The following is a 27,836-nucleotide window of genomic DNA, read 5'->3' as shown; positions in this document are numbered from 1 at the left end:
TGGTCAAGGAAAAGCAGTAGAGCAATGTGTTCCCAAGTGCTACTGTCTGAATAAAAATGCAAGATATTAACTTGACTGGTCTTTTTAGAATGTATAATTGTGTTTTTATTTTATAAAAATTTCTAATTTTCAGGATAAATAGGCCTAGATTTTAATCAACTTAGATGGGAGTTGTTTGGATACGTCCTCTTAATTGCTGGGAGGTACATTGACTATAAATCTCCAGCCTGTCTCATCCCAATAAACTCTACATCTGTGTGTTTTGATTGAAATTGGAATGAGAGCAAAGGGATGATCGTGATTGGAAAGATAAACTGCTAGAAGCGATTAACATTTATTATGATCATCTCTACACATTAGCCAACAGACATTTTTAGTAAAGTATAAATTGATGAATACAAGAGCAGGCTGCCACAACTTAATGAAACATATCATTTTTCTTTCCCCACTGGCTTTATGTTAATGCAGAGTGAATTGTCTGGCAGGAACATCTGTTTATCTCATGGACCCAGCCAAAGTAATCTCATGTGCAAATTTTACGCATTTTCTTCAGTAGGTCAAGTGAATTAAGAAGGTTTCTGAAAATGGTAACAAAACACCAGTAGCACCAGCATAAATCTATGCTGAGCCCTCTTGTGTTGCAGGCCTTGGAGATACAACAATGGCACAAGAGAACATATTCATGACCACAAGAAGCTGACAGACTAGGTATACTGAGGAAATAAAATTAAGACAGATTGAGGCCAAATCAGGGGAATCTTCAGGCTTGCTCCAGGAAATCATAGGATGAATTACTGGACCATCTACTACTCTGCCTTTCCATCCCCATGAAACACTGAGATGATTTATATGAATGAAATTGCTGGTGATTTTCCAGGTCCAACATGAGTTAGTTAGTAAATCTTATGCACCATGGCAGGTGGAGATGGAGAGATGATCCTTAGGCAGACCCAGGTTGACCCTAGAGTTAGAAAATATTATTTTTCCCCGTGCATGCACACACACACACACACACACACACACACCACTAGACAATTCCTCATAACCTTGACATGAAAATGCCACAGAGTGAGTGGTAAAAACAGAAAAATGCCTGCTTTCTGTAGCTATAGAACATATGGGAAAATAAAATCCTTAAAATGACATTAGACTACAAACTTTTTGTCATACTGTCTATATCCCCTCCAACAAACAGGACCCATTCTCCATCCCTCAGGTTGGAGGTTGGAACATTAGAAATTCCCAAAGGAAAATACTATATGGATGGAAGAATTGGCCATGGATTGGCAAAAAAATAAATATATATCTTCTTTTTTATTATCACTCTTAAAACCTCTTAACATTGAAACAGAGTGACTGACAGCCTCCTCAAACAAACTGCAAAAGTACAATAAAAATAACCTCTTGCATAAAACATTGCATGGTACACAGACTCCCTGAGGCTTCTCCAAGGAACCCAGTCTGAGAAACCCTACTCTAGACCTAGGGTGCTCCTCCTTCCTAGAAAGCAGAAGAGTAAAGAATGGTGAAATGCGCAGGTGAGGAAAATAAGTGGTATCAATTGTTAAACTTACATTCATTTTAAAGATAACACAGGAATTGCCAAAAGTTTTTAAATGCTAATATTTTCAGAGGCAGTATTCCAAGAGTTCTATCAGATGGAGCGTTTTACAAAGAAGTCAGCTTTTCCCTGCTTATTTATATGTCGGTACCATCACATTTTTGTAACCCTCTTTGCTTAGGGGTCTATCTGTATTTCTCCTGTTTGTCCTTTTCTCTGTGTGTGTGTGTGTGTGTGTGTGTAAACAAATATTTTGTGTATAAATATATGTATGTGTATACATAGACATATACACATATGTGTACATATACGTGCATATACATATATGTGCATATACATATATGCATATGTGCACATACATATATGTATATGTATACACACATATATGTATATGCATACATATATGTATATGCATACACATGTGTATATACACAGACATACACATATATGTATATATACACATATACACCTCTGTGATATATACACCTCTGTCATACATGTATGTGTGTATGTGTACATGTCTATATGTACACATATAGGCATATTTATATATTTGGGTATATATACATATAAAAATATACATACATATTTATATATGTATGTATACATATAAACACATACACACATATAATATACATACACAAAGCAATAATCTCTAGAGCACTAGAGCAATTGAAATATCTTTCAAACACATTGTCAGTATTGAAATTGGATCACTTAACATGATAGTCACTAGTAAACTTGAAGGTGGGATTTACGTTATAATTTTTATCATTAGATTTACAGCTTTAGCCCCCTTCCTTGGTTCTTCTATGGCCAAAGTTCCTAGAGGTGCTGACTTGATGAAGCCAAGCTAGAGAAAACTTACTCTTGAACGTACTTTCTTCTAACGTACCCAAATGCTCTTATTTATTATCCATCTTTATTTTTTAAAGTCGGTTCTCTCTTAGCAATGTCCCACATTTCCAATACTTCCTGGGTATTAGTATTGTAAATAATGCTAACAGGAATGTTCTACCTACTTAAAGGGGTGACATATCCTGAGGACAGGCCACACAATGGGTTGACACCTCTGCTAAGAAGGTGTGTTTGTCTAAAAGGCCTAGTGAAGTGTCTACCACCAAAGGGACAACTCTGGCTTCGCTGTTACACAAATATCAGTGATTCTCCTTCTGTTGATCTTACCAGCCACTGATGACACTGGAGCCTATGTGTAGATAGAATGCCGTTCGCTCTAACTCCGTGGCATCTCATTAATTATTCATGGACAGGCATCATTGTAGTAATTCTCAAATAGACATTGAACTATGATGTGAGCAATATTTACTGCACCCAACTGAGGCAAAAAATTCCGTTATTAGCATATATTGACGCATTCAGTAATAGGTTGCTCAAAACTTATTGACTGACTGCCTAACACCTATAGAGACTAATGAAAAGCCAAAGGATATGATTACTGGCTTCTCTCTATTTACTTTTACTTTATGTCTCCCTATTTATTCCAACAATTAAAGCAAACAGGAGGGAGAGAGTTTGCTTGGACAAAACAATGTTATAGGGAATGTAGCTGATAAATCTTAACCTTCATCTCAGCAGAAGAACACCCCAGGCAGCAGCTGGGTGTTTTTGCTTTTGCTGATTTTTAAAATAAATGAAAATGAACTGCAAGTTATAACAGGAAAGCCTGACCTGCACAAATAATAAGACACCCCACTTAACCTGTGCAATCAATACAGCCTCACATAGGAAAAGTGCTGGGGAAGCTGGGGAAGACACCCAGGGTAAATCCAGGCAGGGTGAGTGTTCACAGGAAGGCAGCCCTAAACTTGTGTTTGTCTCTGCATTTCTCTCTGGTTTGTCCATGAATCCAAAAAGGCTTAATTGAGTTCCTTTTTTCCTCCCCTGAACACACCATTAGTATTTGTTCCGAGTCCTCTGTTATTATCTCCTATCCGGTTTCCCTCTGCCCATCTGAACCACATTAATTCTGAGACTTATCTTTTCTATTTCCCTTATAGAAAGAAAATGATCTCCATGTAAACCTGAACTGATTCAGGTTCTCTAGGCCTCCTGTCCTTCCTTGGCAACTTAATAGTTTAATACATTAAATCTCTTTACTACGTGTTTACTATATGCCTCGTGCCATGTTAAGCACTGGAGGACAAAAAGAAAAGGAGAAACTGGAAAAGGCATGATGTCTGTTTCTAAGGATTATGGTAAGGTGGGTACTAAGAAGTAAGGAAATTAACTGTGGTGGGGTATGGGATTCAGATAAGCTTTTGGGACACTTTGCAAGGCAAGAAAGGGACTATGAGAGAGCAGGTGGTCACCACTCCTCAAGAGAGGTGTGCTTGGCTCAGGGCCTACAGGCCACACTGCTGCTGTGCTCCAGGAGAAGACCCCACCCCTTGATGGCTCTTTTGTTTTTAATGCACATGCTGACCCTGAGAGTGCCTTATGATGTCTGACCTAGGCAACTGGTTGTCTGAGTTAAGGATCCTGCAGATCTTTAGGAAATTGCTGGGAAAGGCAAACTGCCCAAATATCACATGTCCCAAGGATGATTGGATGGTTGTAGCCCTCCCACTGGAGGGAAAAAGACTCATGTCTCATGCTTGTTGAGTCAGGGGATGGAATTCCTTGGTAACTGATCACAGACAACCCTGCTTTTCACTTTATAATGAATGTTCATGCATGCTCTAGGTTATGTCACAGAAGATGGTCCTGGCTTCTGTGAAGACAAGTGAAAGTAAACATTGAAAATAGACAGGAAGGGAAAGGAGGGATTTAGCAATGACCCACCAAGCAGATGATGCTTTACAGTCAGGTGCTGTGGGAAATGTATTAACAACATCAGCGCTTATTTTTTTTACATTGTTTTCATGTTTAAACTTTTTGAAATAAATAAGAAAATTTCATTATAGTCTAGGAAAATGAGGCTTATAAAGATCAAGAGGACTTTCTGCATTCACACAGATGTATGAATAGAATATTCAAGTATATGACTCCAAGTCATGTTCCTTTGCTAGTAGATGCTTAATGCAGAGCACCATGAAATATACATTTCCAGTGCCCTGTGAGAGTCATATGATGCTTTCTATTGAGCCAAACTTTGCAACTAGGATGAGGACAGGTAGGAAACTTAGAGACTATTTTTAATAACAAAATTCCAGTTGGTATTTAGAGGAAAATGTTGTTGCCTAAAACAGTTTCTGATACATAGGGTTAATTATAACTTATTTGATATTATAATAACTTAGAGTAATAATACAGATTTTATATTTACTTTTAAATGAAAGGGTGATTACTATGGCAAAATGGGAGAAGCCATGGGGTCTATGGCTCAACCTCAGATTTGTTATGTGACTTGTGAAAAAATCTCTTAATATGTTTTAGATTTCTGTTTTTGAGAGAAGTGAGAATAGAAATACCCATTTCAATTTTTGTGGTCTGTGTTTTTCATGTTAGCAATGGGAACTCACTCTGAGAGACAGGATTAATACCTGTAGATAGATACACACATTTTTTAATGTACTATGAACATACTGAACTACTGAAGTTTTAAAATATGTAATAATCTTTGCCCTTGAAAAAATGTTTATTCCAATTAGAGTCAACATGAAAACAGAAACAGAAAACATCATTTTCACTTCAGAGGAAGGAGACTGAGGTAGTTGGCTCAATACTTGAATTTTCCCTTAATATACAGATATAAGTCTAAGAGATGAGGAGGGCTACCTGACCAGAAAAGATGATTATAAGCCCTGTTCCTCAGAGTCTGTTTTTAAATGTTATATGAACAATGTTACTGGGTTCAAATAAATATGTTTCTTTTAGGTTTTCCTCTAGTAGTTTCATAGTTTTGGGTCTTACATTTAAGTCTTCAATCCATTTTGGGTTGCTTTCTTTTGTATATGGTGAGTCGTAGGGGTCTAATTTCATTCTTCTGCCTGTAGCTATCTAAGTTTTCTCAGAACCATTTATTGAAGAGACTGCCCATTCCCCAATGTGTGTTCTTGGCACCTTTGTCAAAAATGAGTTGAGTGTAAACATGAGGATTTATTTTGGGGTTATTTATTCTGCTCCTTTGGCCTATATGTTTGTTTTTATGGCAGTATCATACTAGTTTGGTTAGTATAGCTTTGTGATATATTTTCAAGTCAGGCAGTGTGATACCTCAAGCTTTGCACTTTTTGCTCAAGATTGCTTTGGCTATTTGGCGTCCTGTGATTCCATACAAATTTTAGGATTCTTTTATTTATTTCTGTGCAAAATATATTTTGTATTTTGATATGGATTGCATTAAATCTGTAGGTCAATTTGGTGGCTATAAGTTTGTCATACATGGCTGTGTTAAGGAATGTTCCATTTGTACCTAATGTGTTGAGGGTTTTTATCATGTAGGGGTGTTCAATTTTATCAAATGATTTTTATATGTGTCTATTTAAGTGATCATATACTTTTTTTAACCTTGATTTTATTAATGTGATGTACCATGTTTATTGGTTTGCATCCCTCAGATGATTGAGGCCTCCTTGCATCCCTCAGATGATTGAGGCCAGCATTGCCTTGATACCCAAACCAGACAAGGACACAATAAAAAAAGAAATCTATAGGCCAATATCTTTCATCAAGTTAGATGTGAAAATTTTTAACAAAATATTATCAATCCAAATTCTTTTTTTTTTTTTTTTTTGAGACAAAGTCTCGCTCTGTCGCCCAGGCTGGAGTACAGTGGTACGATCTCGGCTAACTGCAAGCTCTGCCTCCCAGGTTCATGCCATTCTCCTGCCTCAGCCTCCCTAGTAGCTGGGACTACAAGTGCCTGCCCCCATGCCTGGCTAATTTTTTTTTTTTTTTTTTTGTATTTTTAGTAGAGACGGGGTTTCACCCTGTTAGCCAGGATGGTCTCGATCTTCTGACCCCGTGATCCGCCCACCTCAGCCTCCCAAAGTGCTGGGATTACAGGCATGAGACACTGTGCCCAACTCATTTTTTAAATATAACTTTGCTAAATATAAGAATTTTGTAGTAGAATCCTTTGGGTATATAATATAAAATTCTTACATTTAGCAAAGCAAACTAACACAGGAACAGAAAACCAAACACCGTATGTTCTCACTCATAAGTGGGAGTTGAACAATAAGAACACATGGACACAGGGAGGGGAACATCACACACCGGGACCTGCTGGGGGGTGGGGGGCAAGGGGAGGGAGAGCATTAGGACAAATACCTAATGCATGCGGGGCTTAAGGCCTAGATGACGGGTTGATAGGTGCAGCAAACTACCATGGCACATGTATACCTATGTAACAAACCTGCACATTCTGCACATGTATCCCAGAACTTAAAGTAAAATAAAATAATAAAATAAAATAATTTTAGTTGGAATTTTCATTTTGCTTGTTTCTACTTTGAGCACTTTGATTATTCTACTATCTTTTGGCTTCGTTTTTTGTTTTTTGTTTTTGTTTTTGTTTTTTTCCTGATGAGAAATCAGCTATTAACCAAGTGTGATGGCTCACACTTGCAATCCTAGCATTTTAGGAGGCTAAGGTGGGAGGATTGCTTGAACCCAGGAGTTCAAGACCTGCTTGGGCAACACAGGGAGACTCTGTCTCTCCAAAAAATAGCTAGATATGGTGGCACGTGTCTGTGGTCAAGCTACTCAAGAGACTGAAGTGAGAAGGATCCCTTGAACATGAGAGACCAAGGCTGCAGTGAGCCTTCATCACAACACTGCACTGTGGCCTGAGTGAGAGAGCAAGACTTTGTCAAAAGAGAGAGAGAGAAGAAAAAAATAAAGAAAAGAAAAAAATCTGCTATTAATTTTGTTGGTATTCTAAGTAGTAAGTCATTTTTCTCTTGTTGCTTTCAATTTTCTCCTTGTCTGACTCTCACCATTTTTGCTCTTATGTGTCTGTTTGTGAAGATCTTCATTTTTACCCTCCTTGGAATTTGTTGGACTTCCTTGATATGTAGATTATTGGTTTTTTAATAGATTTAGGAAGTTTTCAGCCATTTTTTTTTTAAATATATTTTCTTATGTTTTCTCTCTCCTCCCTTTTGGTATCCTGTTACACGTAATGTTTCCTTAGAGGCTTTCTTTATTTTCTTTATTGTTCTTTATTCTTTTATTCTCTCTGTTTTTAGGCTCACATAATCTTTACTGAGCTCTCTTGAAGTTTGTTTTTCTGTCTGTTCACATCTATTGTTAAGCCCCTCTAGTGTATTTTTTCCCACTTACTGCATTTTTTAACTCTAACATTTTTATTTGACTCTTTTTGTAATTCTTTATTTCATATTGATATTCTGTATTTGAGGTGGCATTGTGATCATACTTTTGTTTATTTAATACTAATTTATTTTAGATCTATGATCTTGTTTATAGTGTTTAAAGTCTTTTTCTGACAAATACAATTTTATGTGTGTGCTCTCACAGGGAGTTTGTTGCCTGCTTCTTTCTATAAACCTCTGGTGTATTGCTATACTTTCTTGTTTCTTTGCACCTTTTATACTTTTTTAATAAAAACTGGACATTTTAGAAAACATATTGTAGCATTTCTGGGTACTGTGCCTTCATGCCATCTAGGGGCTTGTTATTATTTGCTTATTTATTTGTTTAGAGGCTGCAGGGTTATTTCAGTGAAATCTACCCATTCTTTCAGTGTTAAACCCTGATGTCACTTTTTAGGGAGACACAGCTTTGGGTATGCCCACAGTCACTCTGGGATGACAGTGGTTTTGGTAGAGCTTTGTTTCTCCCTTTCCCTTACTGGACCTATCTGTTAAACTTCATTAATTGCTGAATGATCTATTTTTTATAACAATGCCCTAGAACATAAATTAGCATACAAATAAACCCTATAAAATTTTAGCTCCTTTGGGAAAAGTTACTGAGGTCATCTTTTATCTTTTTTTACTCCAAAGTGGCACCTCCCACCTACCTTATTCCCTGGTTCCATCTTGCAAACAACCAACTTACAGTTCAGAGAATATTTTTTCTCAGTTGGCTTCTACCATGGTCTCCACTGTTCTTTTTTTTTTTTTTTTGAGATGGAGTCTCGCTCTGTCGCCCAGGCTGGAGTGCAGTGGTCCAATCTGGGCTCACTGCAAGCTCCGCCTCCCGGGTTCACGCTATTCTCCTGCCTCAGCCTCCCGAGTAGCTGGGACTACAGGGGCCCACCACCACGGCTAATTTTTTGTATTTTTAGTAGAGACGGGGTTTCACCGCGTTAGCGAGGATGGTCTCGATCTCCTGACCTCGTGATCGGCCCGCCTTGGCCTCCCAAAGTGCTGGGATTACAGGCGTGAGCCACCACGCCCGGCTCCACTGTTCTTAAGAGTTCGTTCAAGCTTGAACTTCTCCAAAATATGTTGCAAGTGAAGTTAGTTCCTTTGGGAAGAAATTAGATGCTCTTTTATGGCTTGTTGGTAAACTTTTCTCTGAGTGATATCCCTACATATTGCTCTCACTCTAGAAGCTGAGCGCATGGTGGTGGAAAACTGTACAGAGGTAGCCTAAGGTCCCCTTGGCTCACCCCTTCTCGTGCTGAAGCATGCCTCCTCACAAGCCAAGTCAAAGATGATTAGGGCCCCACCCCATCTCCTCAGCATTCCACACCTAAAGCAAAATATATCTGTGGCATGGGTGGGAATTGGGCAGATGAAGGTGACCTCTACTTCTCAACCACACTCAGCCTCTGCAGTAGGTAGCTATGTGTAAGATAAGAAATACTGACATCTTACTCCTTCTAAAAAGAAAGCTCTCCAACTGGGAGCAAAGAAGCAGGGTGGGGAGTGGCTGGGGGAGCAGGTCCTGTGTTCTTGGTTTCAGTAATCTTTAGTGAAATCTCTACACCTTACCGATCTGGGAAGGGAAAAAAAGAGAGCAGTTTGGACTTAAATACTATAGACTCTTGCCTTTTTTTACTGCTTTTTATAGATTTTCTCAAATAGATACTATTTTATTTGCTATTCATACGTAGTAGCATTTCTCAAGGCTTCAAATGGTTGCTGTTTTTATCTGGAGCTCCTTACACTGTCATGCCAAAAGTCAATTTCTGTTATTCTAGAGCTGTGGTGAACATAGTTGGTTTATTCATTGTTATTGTCAAACTACTTATAGATATATTTTAATATAATTTACAAAGTACAACATTTCTGGATGTCTTTTTAAAATCAGCTTTGTGGATGTATATTTTATACACAACAAAATTTATCCAAGTTTACATTACCAAAATGTTTGACAAATTTATACACCAGTGTAACTATCAACCTAATCAAGATGTACATTTCCATCACTTCAAAGGATTCCTTGTGCCTCTTGCCAGATAAAACCATGCCACCCAACCTCCAGCTCCAGACAACTACTGATGTGCTGCCTTCATGTTGCAGATTAGATTTGTTTCAGGTGACCCTGGGAGATGCTTCTTCTTAATCATTTTTTTCCCTAAAATGATGTATAGCCTGAATATTATAATTCTGACTCTCTTCCAGCACCTCAAACCTTCAGTGAACTATCACAGGGACAACGGTTGTAACACAGATATGACTACAGAGCTACTGAGGCCACCCAGATCTGATTGGTTTTTGCCTGTTCAAAGTTTGCTTTCTGTCTCTTCTTTCCTGTGAGGCTTCCCATATCTAGCCACATCCTTCTAATATGCTCCATTTTACCTTAATTTAGCCAGTGTCTGTATCTATTGCTCTCAACAGAACCATAACTCTCATAAAAATATAACTTTTTATAAAATTTTTACAAAGAAAACTTTATATGGAAATACAGTATCATTACTTATGAGTTGTTAAATTCCTCCAACTTAGACCAGAAACCAGAATTAGTTGATTTTTAAAACAATTGCATTGTTGTTACATGGAGTGGAAAAAGAATTATTAATTGGGAGTCTGTGAACAGGCTAAAAATATATCTGCCACAGTGAACATCAATAATCAGTTAACAATTAAAGGGCAATTTAAAACCCAAGCAGAGAATGCTAGTGAATAACTTAAATATTGAACAAAATCCAGAATTATAAAAAGAAGCTATAAAAATACAAAGCATTTAGACATTGTGTCTCGTGATTTGACTTTGTTGATTAACATGTGGGAAGCAATGGCAATAGTCGTTAATATTTTTTCATCATTCCATTTTCTGCATGAAAAATTTAAGTGTCAGTTTACGGTCATCAATCTATTGCCACTGTACTTTTTACCTTGTAGGTATAAGCAAAGCTAATTTAGAAAGGAAACCATTGTTCTCCTGAGAGTTTTATTTTAACAAAGTTTAGATAAAAATATTTTTTTAATCATTGTCTTCTGCCCAGACCCTTGGCTTCAGACTTGTGCAGTCATTCACCGTCAAACCTCCATCACAGCTGTGCTGAGTCTGCACTCAACTAAGCTGAGAAATAAGCGCTTTGACATTTAGTGGCCCAAGGCTGCTTTTCTCCTTGAAGGAATTATGTAAGTCAGCAACACGTGGTTTTGTTTGCTCATCAGGTTTCAAAGCAGATGGTGAATTCTCACGCCAGCTGGATGGAAGGGCCCTGAAAACATCTAGCAGTATTTACCAGGTGAATTTTGCGTGTGCTCCAGGGCCTTCAGGAACATATGATTTACATTCATGGATACCTAAATCTAGGTAGTGGACGATATCAAATTCAAAACTAAAGGAAACCAATAACTTATGGTTCTGTTCCTGATGTACATCAAAGTTAGATTAGACTGTCTATCATGAGTGAATATAAGAAAAGCTCATTTGATTGAAATTTTAGCCACCAGGAAGTCCTCAAGGACTCCCTTTCCCTGCAATTGTTTTACTAATGACACTTTCGTACACAGTAGTGATATGATTTCATTTTGGTTATATTTACTATGATTATCCCACCTTTGACTTTTTTAATTGCATATATTATATTGGAAATTGGTTTAGTGAGTGAGTAATAGCTGTTGTGGACTGTAGATCCCTTCACTCAAACAAAATTTGTGTTTTTATCCATGTCCTAACGATGCCATTTCACTACTCCTAGGAGACAGCGACAGCTTTTGTGTGCTATAATGCAATCTTTAGGGCGTGAATATTTCTATAATAACTGAACATTGAGCACCATAAGTATTTGCATAGTCACTGTTCTTAGGGAATAAATAAAAAAATACTCTGGAATCCCTTTTACCTCTTCCTGTATTTTTGTTTTGCTTTGTTTTGAGAGGGATTCTTGCTCTATCGCTAGGCTGGAGTGCAGTGGCACCATCTCAGCTCACTGCAACCTCCGCCTCCTGAGTTCAAGTGATTCTCCTGCCTCAGCCTCCTGAGTAGCTGGGATTACAGGCACATGCCACCACGCCTGGCAAATTTTTGTATTTTTAGTAGAGATGAGGTTTCACCATGTTGGTAAGGCTGATCAAGAACTCCTGACCTCGTGATCCACCCACCTCAGCCTTCCCAAGTGCTGGGATTACAGGCATGAGAGCCACTGAGCCCAGCCCACCTCTTCCTGTATTTTTACGTATTGATATGGTTTGGTTGTGTCCCCACCCAAATCTCATATTGGATTGTAGTTCCCATAATCCCCACATATCATGAGAGGGACCGAGTGGGAGGTAATTGAATTATAGGGGTGGGCTTTTCCCGTGCTGTTCTTGTGATAGGGAATAAGTCTCACAAGATCTGATGGTTTTATAAAGGGCACTTCCCACACACAAACTCTCTTGCCTGCTGCCATGTAAAATGTGTCTTTGCTCTTCCTTCACCTTCCACCATGAGTGTGAGGCCTCCCTAGCCATGTGGAGCTGTAAGTCCCTTAAACCTCTTTTTCTTTATAAACTACCCAGTTTTGGGTATGTCTTTATTTGCAGTGTGAGAACAGACTTATTCAATTATTATAGGCACTAAGGGGTTCATTGCCAATCAAATCATTCTCCAGTAAAGTAATCTACAATATTTCCATATGAGATTTTATTGTTGTATCTTGATGCTTAACTTGAAGTAAATCAGGACTGTGTGTTGCCCACATTGGTCCTTAGTCACATATTGGGATCTGTTTTTTCTAACAGTGAAGGCATTAATTAATCCTACATGAGTGTACGTTTATGTCTGAAATTAATCAAGACCATATTATGTGGATTTAGGACGTTTCTAGCAAATGTATACACTTAAAGACTATCTTGTAAGGTCAACAGCTGAGAGAATATAGAAGGAACATGCTGAGAAGTTCAGGAAGTACTAACATAAAGCTCCCTCTTCCCACAGGAACATCGATATCAGCATACCTTAAGCCTTTTGAACAGACTTGTCGATACTCTCTTGGAAAAGTATTTTTAAAAATAGAATTGAATATTTTTAAACTTTCATCCCAATAGAAAGCTAAAGTTAATGAGGAAACTTGGATTCATTTCACAAAACGTTGCTTGTAAGCTACTTTGCTTGGCTACATGTTCCCTGGACAAACCCAAAAGACTAGTATAAATTCCAATACTGTCACTCACAGTATCACAAACTTTTGGTGACTCAATCGCTTTACCTTTATGTTGTTCTTTCTAGGACCAGTTTCACAGAGGTCATGCCCCTCTCAGATTTCTTAGAATTGGTCAATCTTAGGTCATTTGACTTGAGAAATCCTCAAAGATTTTACTGTTTTAAAGTATTAATACATCCATCACCACAAAGGAATCAGTTAATGTGCTGTTATATCTCAAAGACGTTACAATACCATCTTCATTTTTCTCAACAGCCTCCTCTAAATTCTATTCTTTCTCTTTGCCTTAAAAATCTACACAATGAAAGAGAGCACAAGGAAAGTCTCCCGGGAAATACAGGGAGAAAAAAATTAATCAAAATGTCCAACAACAGATTATCCAATAATTTATGATATATCAGGATATAGAATACTACACAACCAAGAAAAATACTAATGTACTTATAGGTCTATTTATATTAAAAAAGTTAATGATATATATTTTGTGTATTCCATATTACAAGCACTAGGCTAAGTCCCAGATATATCATGGTGAGCAGGAGAGACTGGAGCCCTGACTTTCTGAAGTTTTGAATCCAGTGGGAGATACTAACAATAGATAAGTGAAGAACTACAACCATAAAAATTATTATTTAAAAAAACCACGTGCTGGAATTTCTGAAAAAAATAAGCATGCCTATGTTCAAATATATAATGTGAAAAATAAAGGTATGCACAAAAAAGTCCATAAAGGTACAAACAAAATATGGGCAGTAGTTTCCAGTGGCTGCTGGCAGAACAGGCATCAGGAAGTATGCGTGAATGTAGTCATGCAGAAGTTATCTAAAATCCCTGCTGACTGATCAGTACCCATGCCACACTGGTTATTATTAATACATACTTGGGATATCACCACTGGGTGTTAGTATTCTGGCCAATCCTTACTTCCATTATGTTTTCTAGATTATCTAATTTTTAAACACAATGCTTTATTATTTCATAATTAATTATAAAACATTTTAAACATACACACAGTAGAGAAAACATTCACTTTTTTTTTTTTTTTTTTTGAGATGGAGTCTCGCTGTCTCCCAGGCTGGAGTGCAGTGGCGCGATCTCGGCTCACTGCAAGCTCTGCCTCCCGGGCTCACGCCATTCTCCTGCCTCAGCCTCCCGAGCAGCTGGGACTACAGGCGCCCACCACGACGCGTGGCTAATTTTTTGTATTTTTAGTAGAGACGCGGTTTCACCGTGTTAGCCAGGATCATCTCGATCTCCTGACCTCGTGATCCACCCGCCTTGGCCTCCCAAAGCGCTGGGATTACAGGCGTGAGCCACCGCGCCCAGCCAGAAAATATTCACTTCTGTATTCGTCCTATAAGTTTAACAACAGTTAAGAAATTGACATTTTTGTTTTAGGATTTTTTTTTTTAATGAAATTATCATAGATAGAGCTAAATTCTTAAAACTTAATCTTTTTTTTCTTTTCCTCTCCTTCCCATGTGTAATCACTTCTCTAAAAATATGCTGATTTTATGTTCTAATAAAAAGGGCTTTAAAAATCAACATATAATACAGATATAAAAGTCTGAACCACCAAAAAAGTAAAGAAAAAGAAAAGCAAGGAAAAAAAAAAAGAAAGAAAAAGAAAAAATGAGGCAAAAACCGTGGAGTGATGAGTAATTGTTAGGAGAATGAAAGAGAAAGCTTAACTTTACAGAAGTCCCTGCTGAATGAAATGGTCAAAGTAATTGTAAGAAATCACAAAAAACATGTTGAAAAGCTCAGAATAGCCTTAAACTGCAAAACTTCCTGCAGCTTGAGAGAACCTTCCTGCTGAATCACTACATTTTAGAAATATAAAAATAAACTAACCACTGAAACATCCAATTGTTGTAAGAAAGTTCTAGATTCAAAAATAAACAGAAGCAAAAGCATCGTTTAAGAAAGTCTTTTGAAGAAATCCCACACCCATAATTTAAATGAATGCTCAAATAAATGTTGTTATTAACTTTTTTGAGTGTCATCAACGAATCAATCACTATGCTAGTACTCGTTTTAGAAGATGAGTAGAAAATAATCTTTTCTTCAAGGAGTTCACAATCCAGTTAATAAAACTTATTAGATGACATGGCGTCTTTCTTTTCTCATATGTTTCCACTACTCAGAGAAGAGTTGCATATAATAGGCATGAGGGGTATTATTAAATGTTTAATAATTAGCTCTCTAAGGAAAACAAAAACCCGATTTGCAGCATTTTCCAATTTCCATGGCATTAATACTACCCCCATGGTTGATTTCAGGATGACATTATATTATGAAACATTGTATTTCTTTATGGAAAGAAATACACACCAGAACACTAGATTCACCAGAGCTAGCTAGCTCAAGCATTGAACAAATATTTGTTCCATGAAGACAAACAGTATAATAATTTTTATAAAAGAGGTTGCTTTAACATATGACAGAAGCACAAAAAAAATGATCAGATCTGTTGGAAGGGAGGGCTTAGGTATTTCAAAGTCTTTTCTGAGGTGATCTCTGAATTTTTTTTTCCACTACAGCTATGTTTCATTTATAAGTTTTCACTAGAGTAACTGTTCTCAAAGAGGGTACAAGATGACTCAGTAGTGGTAGTAGGAGGTTTGTATTACTGTTTCCAGTATTTTTAAAACAGCAATTCTACTAAACAATCTACAGTGAACAGGACATCTCCCCACACCCCCCCACCAGCAAAAACAATTGTGCAAATTGTCAAATGTATCAACAGTGCTGAGATTAAGAACTCCTGCACTGGAATAACAGAGAAGAATCTAGATGAAGGGAACAGCTGGTGCAAAGGCAATGAATAATGAAGGAAAAGTGTATCTTTACCTGGGATACTATGGAAACAAGCTGAGACTCAAAAACAGTGTTTTCACAAAGCTTTTAAAGAAGAGTTTTCCTATATTAGAATAACTCTATGCTTTCCTAATTTCATCTTTTATCATTACCATAACGATACACTTTCACTTCTTGTCTTTTGGTGTTTTCCTTTGTGAATCATATTTGCTTTCTCACATCCCATATTGTTTCAAAAATGAAGTTGCATCCTTAACGTTTTCCAACCATTACATACTTCCAAGAACCAATGGATCATCAGAATTAAAATTTAACATTGTGCTTTGCAGGCTTTAACTTACCTATAATGTTTCATATTACATAGAAAAACCTAAGTACCACTAAACATGATACATGACGGAAACAGAATGAGGGAAAGATGTATTATAATTATTTCTGGGAAAACAAAAAGAAGCAAATATAGATACAGGTCTTTACATTGTTCTATTTTGAGAAAACCAGATCTCATAAAAAGTTAAATTGTGATGTAATCTTTGGGGTTTGAAAAATATCTTTAAATTATGAAATCTCACAAGAAGATTATAGTGAAAGCTGTAATATATATACTTGTATATTGTCACTAGTTTTTCTTCTTTTGAGAAGTGATTTGGCAAGTAATTTCAAGATCGATTTAAAAAAAATCATGTTTGTAACCCAAACATTAGCTTCTGGAGATTTATCTTAAGTAAATAAAAAGAATAAAAGTTGCATTCAAGAATAAAAAAAGAGAGAGATTATAAAAAGAGGAAAAACCTCATTTAAAATCTCTAGCCTTTCAGAAAAATCCAAATTCTACTTAAATGGTAGTCCCCATTAGTTAATATTAGGCATATAACAGAAATGGTACATGGTATTAAATGCTAATTAAAGACCAAATTCAAAAAGGAAGGGAAATGTATATCGGAATGGAAATTAGATAGTCATTGTTCTTTGGTACAGTAGTTTCAATTAAGTGCTGAAACCAAAGGAAATTATTTAAGGTAGAGTAATGGCAACTGCTTTGTTTTAGATTCCCTGTCTCCTCTCCCTGTAAAATGTTCCTACTTGCCTCTGGTAAACCTGTAAGCGACCAAGCGCTTTGGCTTATTCTATGAAATAGAATATGTAATAGCCAAACAGCCTCTTCAACTTGAAGCTAACCTAAACATTATAGCCAGTGTGGGACTTGGAATCAGTCAGATCCAAGTGTAAATTTCATCACTGCCACATACTGCTTGTGTGATCTTTAGCAAGTTCCAAAATTCTAAATATGCATTTCCTCATTGATAGCACACAGTCCTAATAATACCTAATTCATATAAATGTTGCCAGGACAAATTCAAATAGCATCCTATCCAAAACGACATAATTAGAGAGTAGCTTATAGATGGGACTATTTAGCTTAATGTGGACAAGTTAGCATCTCTCTTTGGATTGAATTTTTTTCTGGAAGCATTAATAATATATCTATTCAAGCTAATAAATATTTATTGAGCACTAAGTTACAAAACACTTTGCTGTATGTTAATTAAGATTAATAATAAACATGTGTCATACCTATGATCCAATACATTAATAACATTATGTGACAGTAACTTTCATATTGGTAAAGAAAATAAGAAAGATGGCCAGGCATGGTGACTCACACGTGTAATCCCAGCACTTTGGGAGGCTGAGGCGGGCGGATCACAAGTTCAGGAGTTCAAGACCAGCCTGGCCAATATGGTGAAACCCTGTCTCTACTAAAAATACAAAAATTAGCCGGACCTGGTGGCTCACACCTGTAATCCCAGCTACTCAGGAGGCTGAGGAAGGAGAATCGCTTGAACCCAGGAGGCAGACGGAGATCGTTGCAGTGAGCCAAGATCGTGCCACTGCACTCCAGCAAAAAAAAAAAAAAAAAAAAAGGGAAGAAAGAAAGAAAGATAATAGAAGTTTTTTTTAAAAGGAGTGATTTTATTAAGGGAAAATTTTCATGAAACGTCAAACTGAACAGTAGAATAACTATCATTATACATATGAGCCAATAAAATAGAAGCCATAAATAGGTATGTGAATCTTCTCTTGGGACATTCCTTACGAAGAAATGCCTCTACATTTACCTATGTGAACTGATGGTAGGTAGCTAAGGGAAATATTTGGTGCACCATCTCTGAAATCAGCAGATGTGGTGTTATCATAAAGCTGAATTATCCTAAATAATAATTGCTTAGCATGTTTTAAGTATTTTTTTGAAATAGATGAAATAGTGAATTAATATTTTCTGATCTTTGGCTACCCCTGGGCCAATAATATTATAAATTATTTTATTACCAATTCCATGATATATAAGTTCTGGGTGTTATAGTTCCTAAAATGTTCATCATTAGTTCTCATCTTGGCAGCCTTTTATAACATAAGGAAGCCAGTGCGTCTTACAGAGTCCTAGTCATGAAGCAGAACATCAATACTGGCGAGCTAATGCATCATCTCAAGCCAAGCTCAACACATCAAGCTTGCACCATCAAGCACTATCTTTATCAGTCTCCTTTAGCTGTACGCCCAGTCCAACACACAAGAGGAAATGGTAGGAAGGCAGGTAGAAAGAGAAGATGCAAACAGGCCATTAACTTTCAATTTAGAGATGATTGTCTTTGAACATTAAGGGGGGTTGACCTTATCTTTCCCTTATGAACTCTTAGTATGCTTTGAAGTATAGCTCACTTTAGTATTGTAAATTATTTTAGTATTTTCAACAGCTCCTGAGTCAAGGCCTTCTGGATTTGGGTAGCCTCAAAGCCATTGGTGTTCTCATCTTTTTTCTTGAAATTATGTTCTATTTCTCCCACACCATCCACTTTTTCCCTCTTCTGCATCATCTAATCAGCATATGGTAGTTCCTCCTTTATTAAAGCAAACAAATCCAGAAATTCCACATAAACTTTCAGCTACTATAAGAATTCTATGTTCTCTTTATAACAAAGCTCCTCAAAAAGAGGTATGGATACTTCCTCACACCACTTCCTATCCTCCTACAACCTCTTGTTTCCTTTTTGAAGCTACTGGAACAGGCTTTAGTCCCCAGTCCTCCACTGAAACTTCTCATTAAGAACCTGTACATTGTCAAATGCAATGGAAACTTTTCATTTATCATCTTGCTCAGCTTATTGCAAGCATTTGATATAATTCACCATTCTCCTTTTTAATATAAAATTTTCACTTGTTCTCTGGGATACCACATACTCCTGATTTTCTCCTACATGAATAGTCTCCTCTACTTCCTTCTCTTTTCCTTTCCACTTCTATAAAATGGACTGCCCCAGGATTCAGTTCTTGGGTATTTCATCCCTAACTACAATTACTCCTTTTGTGATCTCCATTAACTTCACAGCTTTAAATACCATATACGTGCAATTAACATACAAATTTATGTAATCAGCTCCAACCTCTTTTCTGACCTCCAGATGTATATATTCAATAACTTTTTGAAAATATTCTCTTGAATGTTTAGTGAGCATCTCACATTAAATATCCTCTGCAGAGAACTCTTGATTACCACACTCACTCCAAACTTGCTATTCCTCCAAACTCCCTAATCTCAGTAAATGTCATACTGCCATCTACCCAGTTCAAGCAAAACCTTAGTGTCACTCTTGAACCCTGCCTTTATTTTAGATCCTACATTTAGTTAATTAGCAAATCTTGTTAATTCTTTCACTTTAACGTATTTTTCTAATTGAACCCCTTCTCATCTCCTCCAATGACAACACTCTAAGCCACCACCACTTCCTGCCCAGTTTGTAGCAATGCCTTATTAACCAGGCACACTGTCTCAGCTCTTGCAAACTTGTAGTGTTCTCCCCCATACAGCAGTCAGAGGATACTTTAAAAAATGTTAATTGGATCATGTCATTTCAGCACTCAAATACTAAAAAGGTCTCCAATCTCTCTTAGAACATAATTTGAATTTTTACCATGGCCTGTTTTTTTTTTTTTTTTTTTGAGATGGAGTCTCATTGTGTGGCCCAGGCTGGAGTGCAGTGGCATGATCTTGGCTCACCGCAACCTCTGCCTCCCAGGTTCAAGCGATTCTCCTGCCTCAGGCTCCTGAGTAGCTGGGATTACAGGCACGCACCACCACACCCAGCTAATGTTTGTATTTTTAGTAGAGACGGGGTTTCACCATCTTGGCCAGGCTGGTCTTGGACTCCTGACCTCAAGTGATCCACCCGCTTCAGCCTCCTGAAGTGCTAGGAATACAGGCATGAGCCACCGCGCTTGGCCTTTACCTAATAAATACATATTCCAGCCATTGCCTATAACCAACCTCATTTACTATTGCTCTTCTTACTTGTTCTGCTCTAGCACTGCTGGCCTCCTTTGGCTTTCTGTAACTTGACAAGAATGTTCCTACCTCAGAGGCTTTGCATTTTTTTATATCCTGGGTCTGAAATGCCCTTGCCCCAGATAGTTCCATTAATCACACCACTCACTGCCTTTAGGACTCTACTTAAGTATCACCTCCTCAAAAGGGTATCCTTGAGAACTGTATTGGAAATAGTATCCTTCCCTCACACTCTGATATTTCTTCCTAACAGTGATCATTTCCTGGATGTATAATTTATATATGTATGTATGTATATGTATAAATTTACATTTTTAACAATAAATCTTTGGTCTTCTACATTCAAATTTAACCCCTTTGAAAACAAGGGCATTTTTGGTTTTGTTCATTTCTTTCCCCAATGCCTACAATTGTGCCTAACCGAGAGCAGGGATTGAATAAGTAATTATTAGATGAATTAAATAAAAATATCATGAGGCCTTTATAGTTATTGCCTCCTAGGTAGAGACTTCAAGTGGCTGTGCGGGAGCATTTTGCATGCTCAAAGAAAAGCTCGGCCGGGCGCGGTGGCTCTCGCCTGTAATCCCAGCACTTTGGGAGGCCGAGATGGGCGGATCACGAGGTCAGGAGATCGAGACCAACCTGGTTAACACGGTGAAACCCCGTCTCTACTAAAAATACAAAAAATTAGCTGGGCGTGGTGGCAGGCGCCTGTAGTCCCAGCTACTCTGGAGGCTGAGGCAGGAGAACGGCGTGAACCCGGGAGACGGAGCTTGCAGTGAGCCAAGATCACGCCACTGCACTCCAGCCTGGGCGACAGAGCGAGACTCCCTCTCAAAAAACAAAAAACAAGTAACAAAAAAAAAAAAGAAAAGCTCACCAGACTTCAACATTGTCCTCATACTATCATCAATTGTTGAATCCACTCAACTGAAGAAACCTTGTCCAGTGGAACATTGCGTGATAATGAAATATTCTCTATCTGCACTGCCCATTATGATGGTTACTACCCACTATTTTAACATTTGAAATGCGGCAGGTGCCACTGAGGAGTCAAGTTTCTAATTAATTTTAATTTTTTAAATTTTAACTTAAGTAGCTCCACACTTGACTATCAAATTGAGCATCACAAGCCTAGATCATAGCGGGCAAGTGATTGCCTGCCTTAAATAACCTTGGGGTGGGCATTTTCTAGTAAGTAATAAGTAAACCTATGTTTCCTAATTTCATTGTCCCATTTTTTGCAGTTATGTATGTTTAGCACATCTAAATAACACAAAAAGAAAATACAAAACGTCTCTTTTTAAATGTGCTCAAAGCAGAAGTCCAATTTTCCAGCATGGGAAAGATGCTGTTGGCAGAAAGCTACCTTGCAAATGAATATTAGGCCAAAAAAAAAAAAAAAAGCGGGACACAATTGCTTTCAGTAGAGGCAGTCAGTAAAGCCATAGATTCCCACTTAATTATACTTTGCTTGCTTTCTCTACAGCCAGTGCTCACTTGAATCTCTGGATGTACATGCTTTTAGTGAGCAAATGAAAAAGGAAATACAGAAGTGAATATTTATTTAGCGTCCCCTCTACAAAAGTAGTTCGTTTTTGCAATTTGACACAATATAATTTTAAAAATATAACCCTTCCAAATAAAGGGGCCAACAAGTATATCTCAAATAACTCCACTCTATATTTTAATAAAAATACATAAATTTTTTATAAAACAGTATTCTTTAGCATGTAAAATAAAGAGAAAGCCATATCTAGATAGCTTATTTTCATACAGAGTGAACACAGAGCAGACAAATGGTACGTGGTTCTCTTTAACCCTTTCACTCCATCCAACCTATTACAGCCTGATCTACCTGCTAAGGAAACAAATCAGAGGGTATCCAAGAGTGGTAGAATTTATGTCAGACATTCTAAGTTTCTCGCTTTAAATCAAGGTGACTTACCATTCACCAGATAACTACTCTAAATATTATAGACCAGGGTTCTCAATCTCAGTACTATTGACAATTTGGGCTAGATAATTCTTTCTTGTAGGAGGGCTGTCCTACACATTGTAGAAGGTTTAGCAGCATTCTTGGCTTCTAACTGATAGATGCCAACAGTACTCCCCACCCCACCAAGTTTTGATAACCAGAAATATCTCCAGATATTGCCAAGGGTCTGCAGGTGGTAAAAAATCACCCCAGGTTGAAAGCCAAGGAAACAGAAGACAGTGTAGTGTATCACACTCTACTTTCTTCCTTTATTTACCTTGATTTTGACCTTTTAAGTTTCCACTCTTCTCAACATCATGCAATTCACTTGGACCCAAAAAACATCTTTAATTGGTTTCGTTTGGCATTCTCTTCTACTCAATTTTAAGCTTGCCTGCTAATGTCTCTACCCCAGTGTGAACACCTTTCCCTGAATATTTAGCCAGTGCCTTAGATTGTGGGGCCTATCCTCAGGGTCAACTTTCTTTCAATGTACTTACTTTCAAAGTGGAAATTCTCATTCCTACCCCAACTGCTTCAAAGGTTTGCAAAGTTTAAGATAACAAATGTTAAAGTGCTTTGAAAAGGTAAAAACCTTTTTCTGCAAATATATTTAATAAATGACCATAATAGTAGGAATGTTTCTTACTCCATGGAAGCCTGTAGCAAGTTACAGACAGGTAAAGGCTGGTAACTCTCAAACATAACTACCCCATTAGTATACATTTTATAGTGAACATGGCAGCAAAGTTCAACTCAACGCAAAGTTCAACCCAAGTACCAAAGTCAAATGAGGCTTATGCACTACCTTCGGGAAAAATATTTTGGGTCTCTGGATAGCTACCCAAAGAAGTGTTGTAGCGCTGGATTTTAAAGGTCTGCAAACCCCTCTCTCCTGTCCTGTTGACTCCCTCGGCCCCTTACCATTTCCTCTTCTAGTCTTAGGATAGAAAATGAGGGATACTCAGTAGAAGCACCAGGGGGCGCAACCCAGCATGTGATTACGCCTCGGCTTTCTAGCCAGGCACAGTAATTTCCCTCTTGAGGGAGTAACCACTTCTCTACCCATAACCTTTACATCAGCTCCACCATACCCCTGTGCACTGTGTGTGAACTTCTGTGTGCATGTATGTGTGTACACACTAAGAATCGAGATTCTTTTAGGAATTTGGGGATTGCAGGAACCAGAGGATCAGGCATTCCTAGGACCCATTTATGATTTTGTAAAGAAAGAGGAGAAGACGGTCTATTTCACTGTGAATGGTGGTTAAGAAGTGCCACCTAGAACCTCGGCACATGTGAAGTAGGACCAGACTTCTCTAGTCAAGAAACTGAACAGGCACTGCTAGCAAGGCAGGAAACGTGAACTTGACAAACCACGTCTGAGCTTGCCAAGAGGCTTAGCCTTTATTTCAGGGTCAGAATCTTGTCTTCTTTTATCCAACTTGGAAATGAAGAAAATATTTGCGTAGTATTCAGATGTATCATCCTTAAGAATGTGAATATTTAAGATAATGGATCAAGTAGAAATACGTCAAAAGATATAGCACAGAGTTAAAAATAGCCACCACAGAAAATGTGTCTGCATTTGGCGTGGTGCCTTTTCACACTCATGTAATTGGCCATTTGGCTCGCTGTGTAAAGCAGCCAGCTTCCCTCAGCTCTGGGATATGGGGGTTAGGATACTCTGTTACTTTCCCCAAACCACATAAATAGAAGACCAAATTAGTTATTTCTACAGTTAAAGCTGAAATTCCTTTCCTTTCATGTCAATGATGAGACTTTCTAATGTGAAAAAATTACCATTACTATCAGCAAAGGAACTATTCTCTCTTGAGGCTTGTTGTTTTGTTTTGTTTTAATTTGCGTATTCCCTCCTCCCTCCCAGTCTCTAGACCCCTTCGTGGATGGTATCAGATGATTTCAGTCCAACCTTCCATTGCATTCTCTGACTGAGCCAACACAGCTGGATTCTCAGCCAACTATGAAGTTTAAATTGGTAACTCCAAATCTGTTCTATAAATTTCAGCAACAGCTGATTTGGCCAGAATTTCAATGTTATCTCCATGCCTGAATTTCAACAAGAATAAAAGAAAAATAAGCAGGCTCTGATGATTTACTTAAGAGAATGTACAAGAACCATCACACTCAAGATTTTTTCTTTTGAAAGATTATTCCTATAAATATTTTTGCCCCTCTAGTATTGTTTCACAATTTATTATGGCTATAGAGCCACAGATTTTGCGAACGGCTTAGGAAACTAAGTAACTTTGTGACTAGACAAGTACATAAAGTGAACATAATGTTCTAAAAGAATAATTATATATTGGAGGATTTGAGCTCAAGGAATAAAGGATTTTATTTTGTTTGTAACAGAGCCAAAATCAGCATATGCTCGAGTAATCTGCAGGAAAGACAGCAGGGTTATGGAAAAATTATGCATCTATGATAACTAGTGAACAGAGCTTATTAAGAACTAGGAATCTGAGGGCTTTATGAAAAGCAATTCAGAGGGAATTCTGGCATGTGTCCAAACGGATATGACTTTTCTAAGGAGGGCTATGGGATGTCAGTTGTTTTAAATTACTATGCTTTCTCTCTAGACTCCGCTTTCGGTCTCTCTGAAGATAACGTTAAGCTGCAGCTCCATATCTGTGAAAACCCATTTCACAGCATCTGCATCCCTGGATTGCTAAATACCCTTGTCTAGTTACCCGAATATTAATGGATCCCATGGAATAAGGTGGCATGATTTAGGCGCAAGCAATTACCAAAGGATTTTGAAAAGCAGTAACTCCAAATTATCTTGTAAAGTTGAGAATAATCTGAGAAGAGCTATTGTAAGATTGGGAATCAAGTAACAAAATAAAGATATGAACCGTCCATTGTTCTATTAATTTACTTGTTTTAAAACAGGGGATACTTTTAAAATTTAGTTATGAATATAGTTTATATTTTTAAGGGACACAGATGATGTATGAATGTGATAATTCTGTACCTCACAGTCAAAACAGATATTTTGTAAACAAGGATTCTGGGTTACCAGACCTCCTGAAAAATGAATGACTTTTTTTGTTATATCCACTTTTCTATCATTTCTCTTTTTCTGGTAACACAAACCTAAAATTACCTGTTCATTCTTCATTACCCCCAAAATACTTTTGATCTACTGTCCCATCATAGTTAACCTGGTTATCCAACATGTAATGAAATTAACATTTTAGACAAATAATAAACCAAAAAAATGAGAACAGATTAAAGAAATATAAAATATAAAGTTACCCAGAGACTTACAGGATGCTAAACTTTTAAATAGAATATGATGTGGCTAATTTTTCAAAGAGAAGAGACTGAAAAGTTTGTATAGATATTGCATCTTTTTGAGTGTTGAGTCATAAACTAATTGTATAAGTCATTCTTCTCAGGATAATCCATAAAACTGTTAGCAATTTTGAAGTGACTGCCTTGTCAGAGATGCTGTTTTAATATTGATTATATCATACTGGCTTAGAATATGATTTAAAGACTTCACGTTTAAGACACTGCTTAGCCTGGAGGATTAAGAGCAAGGAGACTGAAGAGAACCCACTGAGAAAATGAGATGTCCAAGGGATGAGGTATGAATTGGAATCAAGTCATCAACTAGGAATAATAATATGGACATTGATAACAATAATAATAATAATAACTAATATTACTGACTGCTTTATATGTGGTAGGGATTGTTATTTAATTCTCACTACTGTCTCTATGAATTAGGAACTTTTACCATCCAATTTTACAGATAAAGGAACTAAGTGGTTTTGGACTTGTGGGGCTTACATTTTCTATAGGGATCCAAATTGAGTTGCCCGATAGGCATTTGGACATATGAATCAGAACCTCAGCGGGAATATCTGGTCTGGAGTTATAGATCTGGGAGCGAGCTGTTAGACTATAATTGATAATTCAAGTCACAGAAGTACATGAGATAAAGTTTTACACCACTGGATGGGAAATTACCTTTGGATTTTTGGTCATTAATGATCACAGTAAAAACTAATTTGGGGCAGCGCGTGGTGGCTCACGCCCGTAATCCCAGCACTTTAGGAGGCCAAGGCAGGCAGATCACCTGAGATTGGGAGTTTGAGAACAGCCTGCCCAACATGGTGAAATGCCATCTCTACTAAAAATACAAAAATTAGCCAGGCATGGTGGCACACGCCTGTAATCCCAGCTACTCAGGAGGCTGAGGCAGGAGAATCGCATGAACTCAGGAGGCGAAGGATGCAGTGAGCTGAGATCGTGCCACTGCACTCCAGCCTGGGTGACAGAGCAAGACTCCTTCTCAAAAAAAAAAAAAGACTAATTTGGAACCATGGAAGGGACCAAAGCTATGTGGTGCTGGACTAAAGAATGAAGTGTACTCTTCTAAGATGTTTACCTATTAATAAAAAAGAGAAACGGATTAATCACAGTTTCATTTTAACAAACTATCTGGCCATGGATAAAGTTGTTAAATAGGCACATTGACTGATAGTATGACTGGAAGTGCCAACATCTCAGCTTTTATCTAACAAATAGGCCTTTGTTACCTTTTGAAAGTAGTAGAAATACAGTATTAAAACTGCAGCTGTTTCTTCCATCTTCTTCAATCTTGGCTTAGGAAAAGAATACCATGCAGAACCCGTGATGAAATAAATTATTAATAGACCGTACAATCTTTTTACCTAGACCTTAGAAAAATAATTATGAATCCCCCAATTTAGATGGTAACAATGAGCAATGATTGATATGAATTTGAGGATCTATGTTTATTAGATGAAGATCATCACTAAAAAATCCAATTTATTCATAAATAAATGAATAAATTACCCTTTTATTTATTTGTCTTTGTTGAGACTTACAACAGTCTCATGTTCACTCATTTTAAGATTCAAATAACCAAGCAATATTGCACTTATATTAGAAAACAATCATCCTTCTGGATTTTCTGTCTAATAACAGACAATAAAAATGTGCAAAATAATTAGCAATTTAAAATATAAGTGAGAAATTTTGTACATCTTACAGAATGATTGGATAAATTTAAAATTATATTTTAGTAATCACTGGTAATATCATTGCAAAGATACGAACTTGCATGAAATTGTTCTGGCCCTTATTCTGTAATGGGCATTGCCATCTGTTCAGCATAATCAGTTCTTTCATACTTCCCTGATAAATGAAAACAATACAAATTTCTATTGAAACAATATATCAGGGAAAGAATATGTTCTACTGAATGAGGAAACTAAAAAAAAAAGTCATATTCAGCAACCTGGGATGATTTCTTTCGATTTTAAAAGTTCTGAGACCAACAACTTTCCTTAAGAGGAAAGCTTTATAAAATTGGTTGAAAATTCAACAAAAAATAGCTCCTGTTATCAAGTCCATAAGTATCTTATGTCCATTTAAAAACTGAAGGAATAGCTTTTTCCATAATCCTTTGACATTTTTATGCCCACTGCTTCCATGATCAAGCCATTTGGCAGTAATAAAACAGAAAGCTGGCTCAACCATTATCCTTCACATTAAAAAAAAAAAAACTGTTTTGTTCTTTTCTACTAATGCCAACCCATTTGATGCTCTGCACACACATTAATTAGAGCTGTTAGGTATGTGCAGAATGTAATGT

The 27,836-nt window shown here is 37.2% G+C and overlaps 1 protein-coding gene across 1 annotated transcript in view; it reads left to right on the top strand.

Moving 5' to 3' along the window:
• Window positions 1–25,063, top strand: part of MACC1 (MET transcriptional regulator MACC1) — a 310,452-nt gene extending 285,389 nt beyond the window's left edge. Inside the window, exons 14-16 of the mRNA XM_055392492.2 lie at window positions 12,815–12,974; window positions 24,069–24,179; window positions 24,784–25,063. The gene's annotated coding sequence lies outside the window, so the exon portion shown is untranslated. The remainder of the gene's footprint in view (window positions 1–12,814; window positions 12,975–24,068; window positions 24,180–24,783) is intronic.
• Window positions 25,064–27,836: the final 2,773 nt, after the last annotated feature.

This window comes from Gorilla gorilla, chromosome 6 (assembly GCF_029281585.2).
Source record: "Gorilla gorilla gorilla isolate KB3781 chromosome 6, NHGRI_mGorGor1-v2.1_pri, whole genome shotgun sequence".
NCBI classification, from domain to species: Eukaryota; Metazoa; Chordata; class Mammalia; order Primates; family Hominidae; genus Gorilla; species Gorilla gorilla.
Note: the sequence above shows the minus strand (reverse complement) of the source record. Positions and strands in the feature narration are given on the sequence as shown.